Source organism: Choloepus didactylus, chromosome 2 (genome assembly GCF_015220235.1).
Source record: "Choloepus didactylus isolate mChoDid1 chromosome 2, mChoDid1.pri, whole genome shotgun sequence".
Lineage (NCBI taxonomy): Eukaryota > Metazoa > Chordata > Mammalia > Pilosa > Megalonychidae > Choloepus > Choloepus didactylus.
The window spans coordinates 171,910,512-171,924,258 of NC_051308.1; the positions used below are offsets into that span (position 1 = coordinate 171,910,512).

A 13,747-nucleotide genomic window follows, 5' to 3' on the forward strand; every position below is an offset into this window, starting at 1 on the left:
TTTAAAACAAGCTCCATACTTACTGATAAAAAAAAAAAAAAAAAAAAAAAAAAAAAAAAAAAAAAAAAAAAATGACACCAAAAGTCCCATAAGAAAATAGATAAAAAATATAAATGCTTCGAAAGTAGAGTAATTTATGTAGCTATGATATAACTATAGGTTTTCATTCTGGCTCCTCCCCTTACTAGTTGTGTGACTTGGAGGATGCTACATATCCTCTCTATAAATCATCTGTAAAATGGGGATAAAATTCCTACATACCATTTTGGACTTATATGAGGATTGAATGAGAAAATTCATATAAAATTCTTAGCAGAAGAACAGACACATGACTAGCATTCAATAAAGTAGTTCATATTTTTGTTAACCATAAGTATTAATTTAGAAAAGAGAAAATTTCCATTGATCTTAAGATGCCCAACCTTATCACTTGTTAGAGAATAGCAAACTGTAATAAGAAAATTTATATCTACTCAATTGACAAAAAATTTAAAACATTTTAGTATGCAATTTTTTTTGGTGAGTATATGGGGAAATAGGCACCCATATTACTGCTGGTAGTAGGATTTGGCATTGCCTTTTTGGAAAATAATCTGTCAGAATTCATTAGCATTAAAAATGTGTATATTCCTGAATCCATCAATTCAAAATGTAGGATTCTGACCAATGGAATTGAAATCAAGGAAAAGCCACAGTTTGTACATAAAGTATTTATTTTTGCTAACATCCATAAGATGAGGTAAAAAGGCCTTTCATTCCTCAGAGAGGGTGAAGGCTGGAAGCAACAGGGAAGAGAACCATTGGATGATCAGAAACAGCTGCAGTGAGCGGGATCAAATCCCAGGTCTACAGAAGGTCAGGAGCTGGCAACATCATCAGCAAGAGTGAAGGGAACTGTAGCCTGAAGCAGTCTCATTAAAACTTGGTGCCATAGAGCTATCTCAGAACTGGATAACTGAGATTTTAAAACCAAGGGTTGCCTGCCACTTTCTGCTACCAACTGACCTCAGGAGAGTTATGTAATTTCCCTGTGCTGCAGGTATCTCATCTGTAATTTGGGGAGAAGCAAAAGTCATATGCCATTGGGTCTTGATGAGAATTAAATGAAGTAATACTTTAAGTGCATATAATGGAACCTGATACATATTAACCACTATATAAGTGTTTGTTAAATAAAAGAGAAATTAGTGCCAGAAATGCTAGCCTAAGATAGGAAGCATTTCTCCATCTTGTTGGGCACATCTTCTCAGAGTGGAAGAGTGGGACTTGAGAATCTACTATTGGCAAATAGCTACAGCTGAAATTACAACAACCAAACCATAGACTAAATTACAATGTGGGTCCTCAAATGATTTATTATTATAATATATATTATTAGCAATAAAATACTCTGCAAAGTAATATAATAATACCTAACAGCTATAGAGTCCTGGGCCAAATATTTTACCTATATTATCTAATATATACAACCACTACATGAGATATCTATTATTGTCATCCACATTTGGTAAAATGGGGAAACTGAAACCAAACAAGAAAACAAAGTCAATATGTGTTCTCCATTGTATGTGTAGTCTGGGAACACTGAGAGTTTTATAAGGCCATTCTATTATTCTGCAATATGGCTGGTGCTTGCTTGCTGAAACCCATTGGGGTTTTGTAGACAGAAAACACAAAGATGGGTATATCCTGAAGATTTTTTAGCTATGAGAGAATCAGTTCTGATTTAAAAGAAATGCACATAGAATCAGCCAAACTAAAAAAAAAAAAAAAAAAAAAAAAAAAAAAAAAAAAAAAAAAAAAAAAAAAAAGGTATATCTGTTTCATGGTAGAAAGATGTGATTTTTTGGAAAACAGCATCATTAATAAGATGCTGGGGACCATTAAAAGGGCAAGATGCAAGATGCATAATATTGGAGGGACTAAGCTTGTCCCTATTTCATGGATCAGTAATCCATTTAAGTCCTGTTTAATTAGAGAGGAAGAGTCAAATGACTTCCAGTTACCTTTCTACATCATTTTAACCACCCTTAAGTGTCCAAACTGCAATAAAATTGGGTTTGATCCAATGCTATTCCCGTTCTAGTGTGCCCTCTGTTATTTCCCTGGGAAGTATGAGTGAAATCATTAGCTATTCCTGAGGTGGCAAATCAATATCACACACATTTAAGCTTGCCCTTCTAAATTCTCAGCATATATAACTGCACATATTATACATTCTTAGATTGTCTTTCTAATATTAACATATTATCTATCATATTTAAATATACTACTTTAATACCACTTGGTGGCTAACATTTCAAAAGCCATTGAACATTGTTTCATTTACCTAAGAAATAAGTGAGACAGATGCACCTCTAGACACAAAAAATAGCAACAGAGAAAACAGTGTTACCAATTGGATCCCTAAAATGAATTATAGTTACAATATGCATTTAAAATGTTAGTGTTACTGTACCAGAAAATTGAGTAGAATTTAAAATCTATGCTCTTCTTTCTTATCTTACTTTTTTCCTCCAAGTTTCTTAAGCTCCAAGCATCCTGATATCTTAAGATTACATTTTAATGCAGTTTATTTCAGTAATTACACCAAGCTACTAAATTTAGGCAATTGGGGAAAAAAAAAATGGACTTGTTTTCTTTTTCAATTAATGAGAACTACCAACTGCTTACTTTGACCTTACATGGGTTTTACCTGGGACTTTTGATTGAAAGTAATGACATGGTCTTAATATTTATTCATATGCATAGTTTGACCAATATTTATTAGGTTTTTCCTTTACTTGAGGTGCATCAAATGTCAGTTTGTTAGTTCTAATCTGAAAATAGCATTATATGAATTATTTTCCAGATTTTCATTCTAACTTAATGAGACAACTGAGGAAGAGAGAGGGAGGGAGAGAGGGAGAGAAAGAGAGAGAGAGAGAGAGAGAGGGAGATATTAAAATGATCCTTTCTGAATGTCGTATGTATTTAAAAGATAACAGGCCTTTCTGTACTGTTGCTATGTGCCATACATCACATTATATTAAATACTGGGGAATCAAAGAAATAAAATACACTGTCCCTTTTTTTGTTTTTCATTTCTTGATTTTTTTATTAAGATTGTTCACATACCATACAATTACCCAAAGTGTACAATCAATTGCCCATGGTACCATAATACAGCAGTGCATCCGTCACCACAGTCAAGTTTTGTTTTATTTTTTTTTATTTTTAGAACATTTTCATTACTCCAGAAAAGAAATAAAGACACTAAAAAAGGAAACTCAAATTCTCCCATACCCCTAACCACCCCCCATCTCCATTATTGATCCATAGTATTGGTATAGTACATTTGTTACTGTTGATGAAACAATGTTAAAATACTACTAACTATAGTATATAGTTTGCAATAGGTATATATTTTTTTCAATATGCCCTTCTATCATTAACTTCTAGTTACAGTGTCATATATTTGTTCCAGTTCATGAGAGAAATTTCTAATATTTATACAGTTAATCATGGACATTGTCCACCACAAGATTCAAGGTTTTATACATTCCAATCTTTTAACATCCAACTTTCCTTCTGGTGACAAGCAAGACCCTGAGCTTCCCCTTTCCACCACCTCATACATCATCCAGCACTGTTAGTTATTCTCACAATGTGCTACCATCACCTCTGTCCATTTCCAAACATTGAAGTTCACCCTGGTTGAACATTCTGCTCATAATAAGCAACCACTCCCCATTCTTTAGCCTTGTTCTATATCCTGATAACTCAAATTTAATCTATGAGTTTACATATTATAATTAGATCATATCAGTGACACCCTGCAATATTTGTCCTTACGTGTCGGTCTTATTTCACTCAATATAGTGCCCTCAAGGTTTCTTCATCAACCCATTGTTTTAAGATGGTTTTGTTCACACACTATACATTCTGTCCTAAGTAAACAATCGATGGTTCCCTATATAGTCACATAATTATGTATTCACCAGCAATGCCACTGTCTGTATAAGGACATCTCCATTTCTTCCGCGAAGAAGGAAGAAGAGTCAAAGAAGGTAGAGAAACAGGAGAAAAAGAAAAAAAGAAAGAGAAAAAAATGACAGCTAGGAAGCAACAGAAGGAAAAATAGCATTAATCTAAAGTAGAATAAAGAGTCAGGCAACATCACCAATGCCAAGAGTCCCTTCCCCTTCCCCTTTGTCCCCCCCATATGCATTTAGCTTTGGTATATTGCCTATGTTATATTAAAGGAAGCATAACACAATGTTTCTGTTAACTATAGTCTCTAGTTTGCATTGATTGTCTTTTCCCCCAGTCCCACCTTATTTTTAACACCTTGTGATGTTGACATTCATTTGTTCTACCTCATGTGAAAACATATTTGTACCTTTTATCACAATTGTTGAGCACCCTAGGTTTCACTGAGTTATACAGTCCCAGTCTTTATCTTTCCTCTTTCTTTCTGATGTCCCACATGATCCTAACCTTCCTCTTTCAACCATACTCACAGTGATCTTTGTTCAGTGTACTTACATTGCTGTGCTACTATCTCCCAAAACTGTGTTCCAAACCTCTCACTACTGTCTTTTCCTTTCTGTCTGTAGTGCTCCCTTTAGTGTTTCCTGTAGAGCAGGTATCTTGTTCACAAACTCTGTCATTGTCTATTTGCTAGAGAATATTTTAAGCTCTCCCTTATATTTGAAGGACAGTTTTGCCAGTTATAGGATTCTTGGTTGGTGGTTTTTCTCTTTCAGTATCTTAAATATATCATCCCAGTTCCTTCTTGCCTGCATGGTTTCTATTGAGAAATCCACACATAGTCTTATCAAGCTTCTTTTTATGTGATGATTGCTTTTCTCTTGCTGCTTTCAGGATTCTCTTTTTATCTTTGACATTTGATAACCTGAGTATTAAATGTCTTGGAGTAGGCCTATTCGGATCTATTCGTTTGGGATATTCTGTGCTTTTTGGATCAGTAATTTTATGTCTTTGTAAGAGATGGGAAATTTTCATTGATTATTTCCTCTATTATTGCTTCTGCCCCTTTTCCCTTCTCTTATCCTTCTGGGACACCCATGACACATACATTCCTGCATGTCTTTTTGTCCTTAAGTTCCCAGAGACATTGCTTATATTTTTCCATTCTTTTCTCTATCTGTTCTTTTGTGTGTAGGCGTTCAGGTGTCTTGTTCTCCAGTTCCTGAGTGTTTTCTTCTGCCTCTTGAGATTTGCAGTTGTATGTCTCCATTGTGTCCTTCATCCCTTGTGTTGTGCCTTTTATTTCTACAGATTCTGTCAGTTGTTTTTTCAAACTTCCAATTTCTACCTTATGTATACCCAGTGTTTTCATTATATGCTTCATCTCTTTTGCCGTATCTTCCCTACACTTTTTGAATTGATTTAATATTATTTGTTTAAATTCCTGTATCTCAGTTGAAGTGTAATTTTGTTCCTTTGACTGGGCCATAACTTCACCCCTCCTAGTATAGTTTGTAGTTTTCTGTTGTCTGGGCATCTGTCCTCCTTGGTTACCCCAGTCAGGTTTTCCTAAACCAGAATGGACTCAGGTCTTGGAAGGAGGGAATAGTTTTATGTTTCCCTGAGGGTGTGTCTTAGAAGACTGGTACACCCTGTGAGGCCTCAAGTCACTGTGCTTTTCTGCCTGGCAGGTGGCACCTGTCATCCTGTCACTCTCGACTGGTATAAGGAGTTGTGGCCCATGGCTGTTTTCCCCCTGGCTCTGGAGTCTGGTTCTGAATGGAAGATGGGCAGTAGAGCTTGGCTCTGACTCCTTCCTCTTAGGGAAGATATACCCCCTGGGAATAGGTCACTTGCATTTGAATAGTCTCTGACTCTGCTATCTCCATCCTTGTCTGGATCTGAGTGCTGGGAATTGAAAATGGCTGAGGCTTTCTCCACTGAGCCAAAAAGGGGACAGAAAGAGTCCCTTCAGGGTCAGTCTGTGCCCCCGCCCCCTCAGTTTCTCCCATCAGCCAGAAACAGCACCCGGTCCTCTGGGCTCCCCCTCCCTCCCAGAGAATTCTTCCAGCTCTCCAAGGTCAGTCATCACCAAAAGCCTCTGTCTGCTTGTTGGGGATTCATATCTTGTATTGAGCGGTCCATGTTTGCTAATTAAAACCCCAGTTGGAGCTCAGCTGAGCTATATTCGCTTGCTTGTAGAGTGCTGCTCTCTAGCACAGCAAGGCTTTGCATTTGGGACATGGGGGGAGGGGGATCCTGGCTCAGATCCACAATTTTTACTTACAGATTTTATACTGCAATCTAGGGCATTCCTCTCAATTCAGATTGGTGTATAATGAGTGGATGGTCATGTTTGTCCCCCTGCAGTTATTCCAGATTGTTTACTAGTTGTTCCTGGTTGTTTATTAGTTGTTCCAGAGGACTGACTAGCTTCCACTCCTCTCTATGCTGCCATCTTCCCAGTATCTTCCATAGTCCCTTTTTTAAAAAAAGAATTTGAATCCAAAAGAAAGAACACAATAATGTAAATGATATGAATGATAGTTGTGAAAGGTTTCAAAAAGGGAAAATACGAATGTTCTATCTATGTTTATTTTTGTTTGTTTTGTTTTTGTTTTTAGTTCTCTTAATTTCAACAAGACAAAATACTTTTAAAATGTAGTCATGTGTGTATTGACAATGGAAGAAGATAGAACACTAATTTTTGTGGGAGAGCTAGCAGAAAAGGAAAAAAAGTATAGTATATGAGTTTAGATAAATTCAGAGGTATGGAGGCAGATATTGGTATATATATATATATATATATATATATATATATATATATATATATACACACACATACATACATACATACATAATATTAGATCTCCATAACCAATCTGGCATTTAGAATATGCTGTATTTTTTAAAAAATAAGAGTTCTGAGAAAAATATCTATTTCCTTGCACTACTGGATTATTTTTGCTGTCCTAAATAACTGAAATAAATATCTGTGGTAATCTCTCTTTATAGAAAGAAAATTAATGTTCATTTACTTCTCTATTAGCAGAGCAAAGATTGGATCACACCTTTATCAATAGGCATTTTTGTTTTTGCAAAAAAAACTTATTTCCATCCAGTTTTCATGAATATGGCAGATAGATAAAAGCAGTTGTTTGTCCCACCATATTGTATTTGAAGTCTATAATATCAGAACTCTAGTGTAATGCCTCAGACAATAAAGCTAAATATGCTTGGAGGCTTTTTAGTACACTGCACTGATGAAGCAAGAGTATTAAATTTTTTTCAACCATGAAAGTTACTTTGATTATCATACTCCTCAGTTGTTTTGTTATATGTTGACCACAAAAACAGAAAATATGTTATTATTTACTGATGAATTTAAATTATCTTAATATACATTGCTCAGAGAAAATTTACATTAATAGTATTGAGTTGTTTTTTTTTTCATAGAGTGGTATTCAATAAATGTACCTGAAGTATGATAAAATTCTTATAGCTATCTAAATGGAAACATATGGAAAAGTACAGCTTTTGTCTCTGTGTTGTCTGAACCATTAAAGGGAACATGAATTGTATAAGAGGAAAGCCCATAAATAACCATGTCAATTATGCTTCTTCAAAAATTGTGCCCTCATTGCATACCTAGTATTTGTCAATAAGTTGAGTCTGAAGATGCAGAAGGGGATAAATTATAAGACTTAAAAATAATTTTGCAGCTGAAGCTTAACAAAGGATTACTAAAAAAAACCTAGTTAATGGGGAAAAAATCACATAATTCAACTAGATAAGACATGATTATACTATGTTTAAGTCATTGTCAGTATATGGAAAAATATGGGGAAGTTTAGAAAGGCCTGATAATTACAGTGTCACCTCATTTTGGCAGCCCTATAATATTCATTTTCCTGTTTTTTAGACAGAAGCAAAATTCTATAGTGTTGGAATTGAATGTCAAATAAAAAAAAAGAAGTCCTGTCAGTGCGCACATACCTTAATACAGATTTTTTTTTACAGATGAATTATTACAACTTCATGTTTTGCTTCTCTGCCTTCACAGTTGTTTCACACATACTTTTTGTGAGTAGCCATAAATGATGAAGCATAGAAATTTCACAGAACTCACTAAGAAGTGTGAAATCAAGTTTGAAATGTTGAACGTTGTTAATTTATGTCTATCATTGGCAAAGGTGGGACAACAGATTAGGATAAAGACATATGTCAAGCAAGGGGGTGGGAACAGTTACCTATAAAGCCTTATTGAGATCCAACTATAGCCTTTACTCAAATCTGTGTCATTTTTCAAGAATAAATCAAACACATGAACAAAATCTGCCAATGCAATTAAGAACACATGCCCGCAGGAAGTTTATAGTCTAATTAAAAGGTAATATTACTGAACACATCCATGGAAGCTGTAATATAAAATAATGGAAAAAGAATTATCCAAGCACAGAGTCAAATTCCAACTCTTCTGTTGATGCTTCTGAAAAATGACTTTCTATCTCTCTACTTAAATATGTATATGTGTATGTATTTATAATATAAGTTAAATATATTGATGTGTATTATTTGTATTAACATGTTATATTGTTTATTATTATATATACACATAATATTTATATTTCTCTGAGGATTAAAAGAGAATTCTCTATTAAATTAATTATCCAGTTGTGTGTTTTAAAGGTTTGAGTGACCACTAGTAAATAAACATCTTCAGGGCAGGAACTTTGTTGAAATTTTTTGAATGTTGAATCCTTCTTGTACAAAGAATAATACCTCACAAAATCTCCAGACTATAGTGAACATATGATAAATGCTAGTTGTCTTCCTTCTTCTTCTTACATTTATGTCCTTTAACAACTTTCTTAAAAACATTACATTATTTCTTTTATTTAAAATATGTAATTTTTTAATTAATTTTTCATTTAAGGGGAATTTAAAGAACAGATAATCAGACAACTGGAGATACTGTCTTACTTGATTGGGGTTAGTTTTTCTACCTGCTTTTCAAAAAGGTGGAGACTTGCAGAATAGATTCCTACATAAGCATAAGGGGAGAAATGTGATAGGAAAACTATAGTGCATGAATACATGCCAGGAGTTGGAATCTACTGAAAGGAAGGCAAGGACTTTCCTTCATCATAGTCAAAAGCATATCAAGGCATTTTTACAATGCTGTAGTCCAGTTCTTCAGCTTCTTTTTATGTTGGTTGAACAAATCACATGCAAGGAAATTATAGAACTGTAGTGTGTTATCACTGGAAAGTATGTGAAGGCCCTATGGGTCAGAACTTCATTCTACACACAAAGAAGAGGGCACCAATTAAGCAAATAACTTACCCATAGCCACCTAGTGAGTTCAAAACCTAGAATGAGGGTGCACTGTGTGGAGTGCATCGGCTAGAGAGCTTTGGATGGTGGTTTCTGGCCTGGCCAAGCAGCCCTTGCCGCTGTACCCACAGGAGCAGATTAAGTTTCAATAGAAGGTGGCACCGGTCCGCCAGTGCAGGACACAGAAAGAAAAACTTAATCCTGTTATGTGTCAAGGCCACATACCTTGAGGCCTTTTCGAACCCCAGCTCCAATCTTATTTCTCCCAGTTTAGAAATGTTCCAACACTCAGCTCAGAAGGTCCAGAAGTAAGAAGTCTGGAAATAGCAAAGCCTATGCCTTGTGGAGTTCAAGTCTGATGACGTTGCCAAGATAGCTGCTGAAACAACGAACAACCACCTTTTTGGTGAAAGGCTCTTGAAGTGTGAGTTTATGGCATCTGAAAAAATACATGAAGAACTTTTCAAAGACTGGAACGTTCCATTTGCAAATCTATCACATCCAGTAGTGAAAAGATTTTGTGGAAAGAGAAAAAAAGAAATTCTTCCAATAGTGTTCTTCCAAAGTCTACAAATAGCCAGGTTTTCCCAAACAAGAAGAAACAAGAGGTTTCAGGAACTCCTAACACAACTAAGAGCACTGGAGATAGCCAGGGCCCCACACCAGTTTGCACACCAACATTTTTGGAGAGGTGAAAATCTGAAGTGGCTGAAATGAATAATGATGAAGATAATGAAATAGTTTTCAAATAGCCCATATCTGGTGCAAAAGAAGAAACACAGGAGACTCAAACACCTACACTTTCAGGGTAAAAAAGATGAAGAAAAAGCAAATAGTGATTCTAAATGTATTATACATAATGTTTCTTCTGAAAAATGTGATTTTGTTATTAGGGCTCACTCCTTAAACTTTACTAGGTGCAATGAAATGCATCCGTTGGCAAGATTTTCAGAGGAAAATATACTTCTGATTCAAGTAAATAAGAAATGCAGTCAGTAACACTGGCCTGCCAACCCTTGCTGAAATACAAGGGTGCATACCAACTAGCAACAGCTCGGCACATTGGGCCTTTTTGCAGTGCTGGTCCTGGATGCATCTGTCTCCTTTGCAGGCTTAAATATAAAACATCAGCCTTCATTGTAACAAAATAAAGAACGCCAATCTTGCTTTCTGCTACATAGTTCTCTGTTAGGCAGTGCACATTGAACCAATAAGAGTTCAACATCAGATGGTTGAAATTCAAAGTTAAATTAAACCACTGAGTGAGAACATAGAATGTAATTCAAGTGTTAATGAAGATTTATTTATGTGCATATGACTCATTTTTGCCAATAATGTTAAATTAGTTTTTGATGGGCTAGCATGAATTAATAACCAATATTATGTATCTGTTATCAGTGTGGAATTATATTCCAAAATTCAGTGACCAGCAAAAATATTTCTATAATTTATTTGTATGTATGTTGGACTTGGGAGTCTTGAAATAAAATAGTAGTTTTTCACCTTCTCAAAAAAAAAAAAACAAAAACAAAAACAAAACCTAGAATGAACTTATGCACGGTTAAGGAAAGGGCATGAAAATAAGATTAAAATCTTTAAGTCTTCAATATCTTAAAATAAAGGCTGGGATTGGTCTCGTAAAAGCAGGGGCCATGTGATTTTTATTCTTAAATTGTTATTATATATTGAATACATACTAAAAAGATAATGTTATACATAAAAGATACAAATAAAATCAATAAAAAGAACATTCATTTACTCATCACCAAGCTAAAATTAAAAATAAAAGATGACTTAAGTTCATTTCTAATGATGCTTTTTTCTTATTTTGCCTATTCATTTGAAGAGATATTAACTATAAAATTATCCAAAACTTTAAACATGGAAAATATGAGGGAGAAACTTTGTCTAGAATCTTTATAATTCAACTCTGAATAATATAGCATTTATTCTTTCATTGAATTTTTCCAGTATTCACGATTAACTAATCAAAAAACAAAAAGATGAATGAACTACAAAATGTCTTTCCTTTTTTTTCTGAAAAAAACCTAGGTTTTTTTTTTTTTTTTTTTTTTTTTTTTTATCATCAAAGGTTAAAAACTACACTTAAAAGTGAAGGAGACTTGACTTAATATACACCTAACAAAGGCCTCTCATATAAAAAAAGGAATAGTGAGAAAGAGAGAACATATGAATAGTTAACATAAGACATAAACAACAGTATTTATTTTATTGAATGTAAACTACTATCCTGAGCCTCAAAGAATTACTGAAAATATATTCATATATTTTCATTGCTAATTATTGAAAGCCAAATTGCAGCCCCTTAAATAAAGATAAAAGGAGAAAATTATGAGCAATGATCAGCACAAAGTCTATGTATCTGGGAAAGAAAACCTCAGCAGGAGGATTTCCCAAAAGAATATTGTCCAGGTCAGCAGAGTTTTTCACATAAAGATGAGTGATTATGCAATAACTATCACAACATGGTGGGTAATATTTCAATATTAGGTGAGAAGTTATTTGTTTTCAATCCATTCCATCAGCATAATAATTTAAATGGGACTTTCCTCTCATTTTATTCTACTTTGAACAGAATTCAAGCTAATCTTTAGTTTCACCAAGTGTGGTGGAAAAAAAAGTAAAAGCCCTTTATTATAATAGTATCTTTGAATATATAAATTGGTGGTTCTCAAAGTGTGGTCCTAGACCAGCAGCAACAACACTATTTGGGAACTTCTAAGAAAAGCAAATTCTTTGGTCTCACTCCAAACTTTCTGAATAATAAACTCTGGAATTAAGGTCCAACAATCTGTGTTTTAACAAGGCCACAAAGACATTTTGCTGCACTTTGATGGAAATTAATGATAATAAGTTCAATAGTAACTTACATGTGGCCTATGAAATGTGACTTAATCTGTAGTTTTCAAAGTCCACCAGCCCAATATACTTTTTTTCTCATTTTTATGCAATTTTATTGAGATATATTCATATACCATAAAATCATCCAAAGTGTACAATCATTTGTTCACAGTATCATCATATAGCTGTGCACTCATCACCGCAATTTTTTGAACATTTTCATTATTCCAAGAAACAAAACTAAAAATAAGAATAAAAATAAAAATGAAAGTAAAAAAGAACACCCAAAACATCTCATGCTCTTTTTCCCTTCTATTATTCATTTACTTTTTGTTCCCCTTTTTTCTACTCATCAGTCCATATACTGTATAAAGTTGAGTGTGAGCCATAAGGTTTTCACAATCACATGTTCACACTGCATAGTCTATATAGTTATACAACTGTTTTCAAGAATAAAGGATACTGGGTTGCAGTTCAACAGTTTCAGGTATTACATTAAAAACTAAAAACAGATATCTATATAATGCATAAGAATAACCTCCAGAATGGCCTTTTGACTCCAATTGAAATGTCTCAGCCACTGAAACTGTATTTTGTTTCATTTCTCTTTCTCCTTTTGGTCCAGAAGGCTTTCTCAGTCACATTATGCCAGGACCAGGCTTATCCCCAGGAGTCATGTCCCACATTGCCAGTGAGATTTTCACCCCTGGCAGTCATGTCTTACGTAGAGGGGAGGACAGTGACTTTACCTGCCAAGTGGGTTTAGAGAGAGAGAGGCCACATCTGAGCAACAAAAGAGGTTCTCTGGGAGTGACTCTTAGGCACCATTATAAGTAGGCTTAGCCTCTCCTTTGCAGTAACGAGCTTCATAAGGGCAAGCCCCAAGATTGAGGAACTGGCCTACTACAGTGGTAGTCCCCAGTGTTTGCAAAAATATCAGGAATTCCTGAGGTGGGGAAGTTTAATATTTCCAGTTTTACCCCAGTATTTCAAGGAGGCTTTGCAAATAACTTTTTTATTTTCTGCCCAAATTACTTTGGAATGTTTCAGGGTTTCATGCTAACATGTACAAACCAACCAGATCTCACCTCCTATTCAAGGTTCCATGTAACTGTGGTGACTGAGTAAACTGACCATACAAGTTACATTGCATAGCATGCTACAGAAAATATAGATCTTGCACCAAATAAACATCTCTTTCTTTGGTCTCACACAGAAGTTAAGGTTTTAAAACATAGTCAGTACCATCTTTTTCCCTTTAGTCTGGGTTACTTTAGTCCTAACCAAGTCCATTTTGTTCATATCTCTAATTAAAGTCTAATCTCTTTTTCAGCTTCTTTAACATTTGCTGTATGGAGTAATGCTGACATTCATAGCTGCCAAACTCTGTCTCTGAGTCTCAGGTATCACACAGATACCTGAAATTCCAGGGACTGACCAAGTTATACACAAACTGCTCATCATCTCAGAATTTATAAATAATCATTACAACTCATGAATAGATATGACTGCTGTAAGAGTTTATAGTCAAGAACCATTACCAAAAGACTTCCCCTGATAACCAATGCTCTCAGAT

General features: G+C 34.7%; 2 pseudogenes; one reads left to right on the forward strand and one right to left on the reverse strand.

The window, feature by feature from the left end:
* LOC119513839 overlaps positions 1-9,375 on the reverse strand; it is a 38,237-nt pseudogene extending 28,862 nt beyond the window's left edge.
* Positions 9,376-9,392: 17 nt separating this feature from the next.
* On the forward strand, positions 9,393-10,121 carry LOC119513849 (annotated as a pseudogene).
* Positions 10,122-13,747: the final 3,626 nt, after the last annotated feature.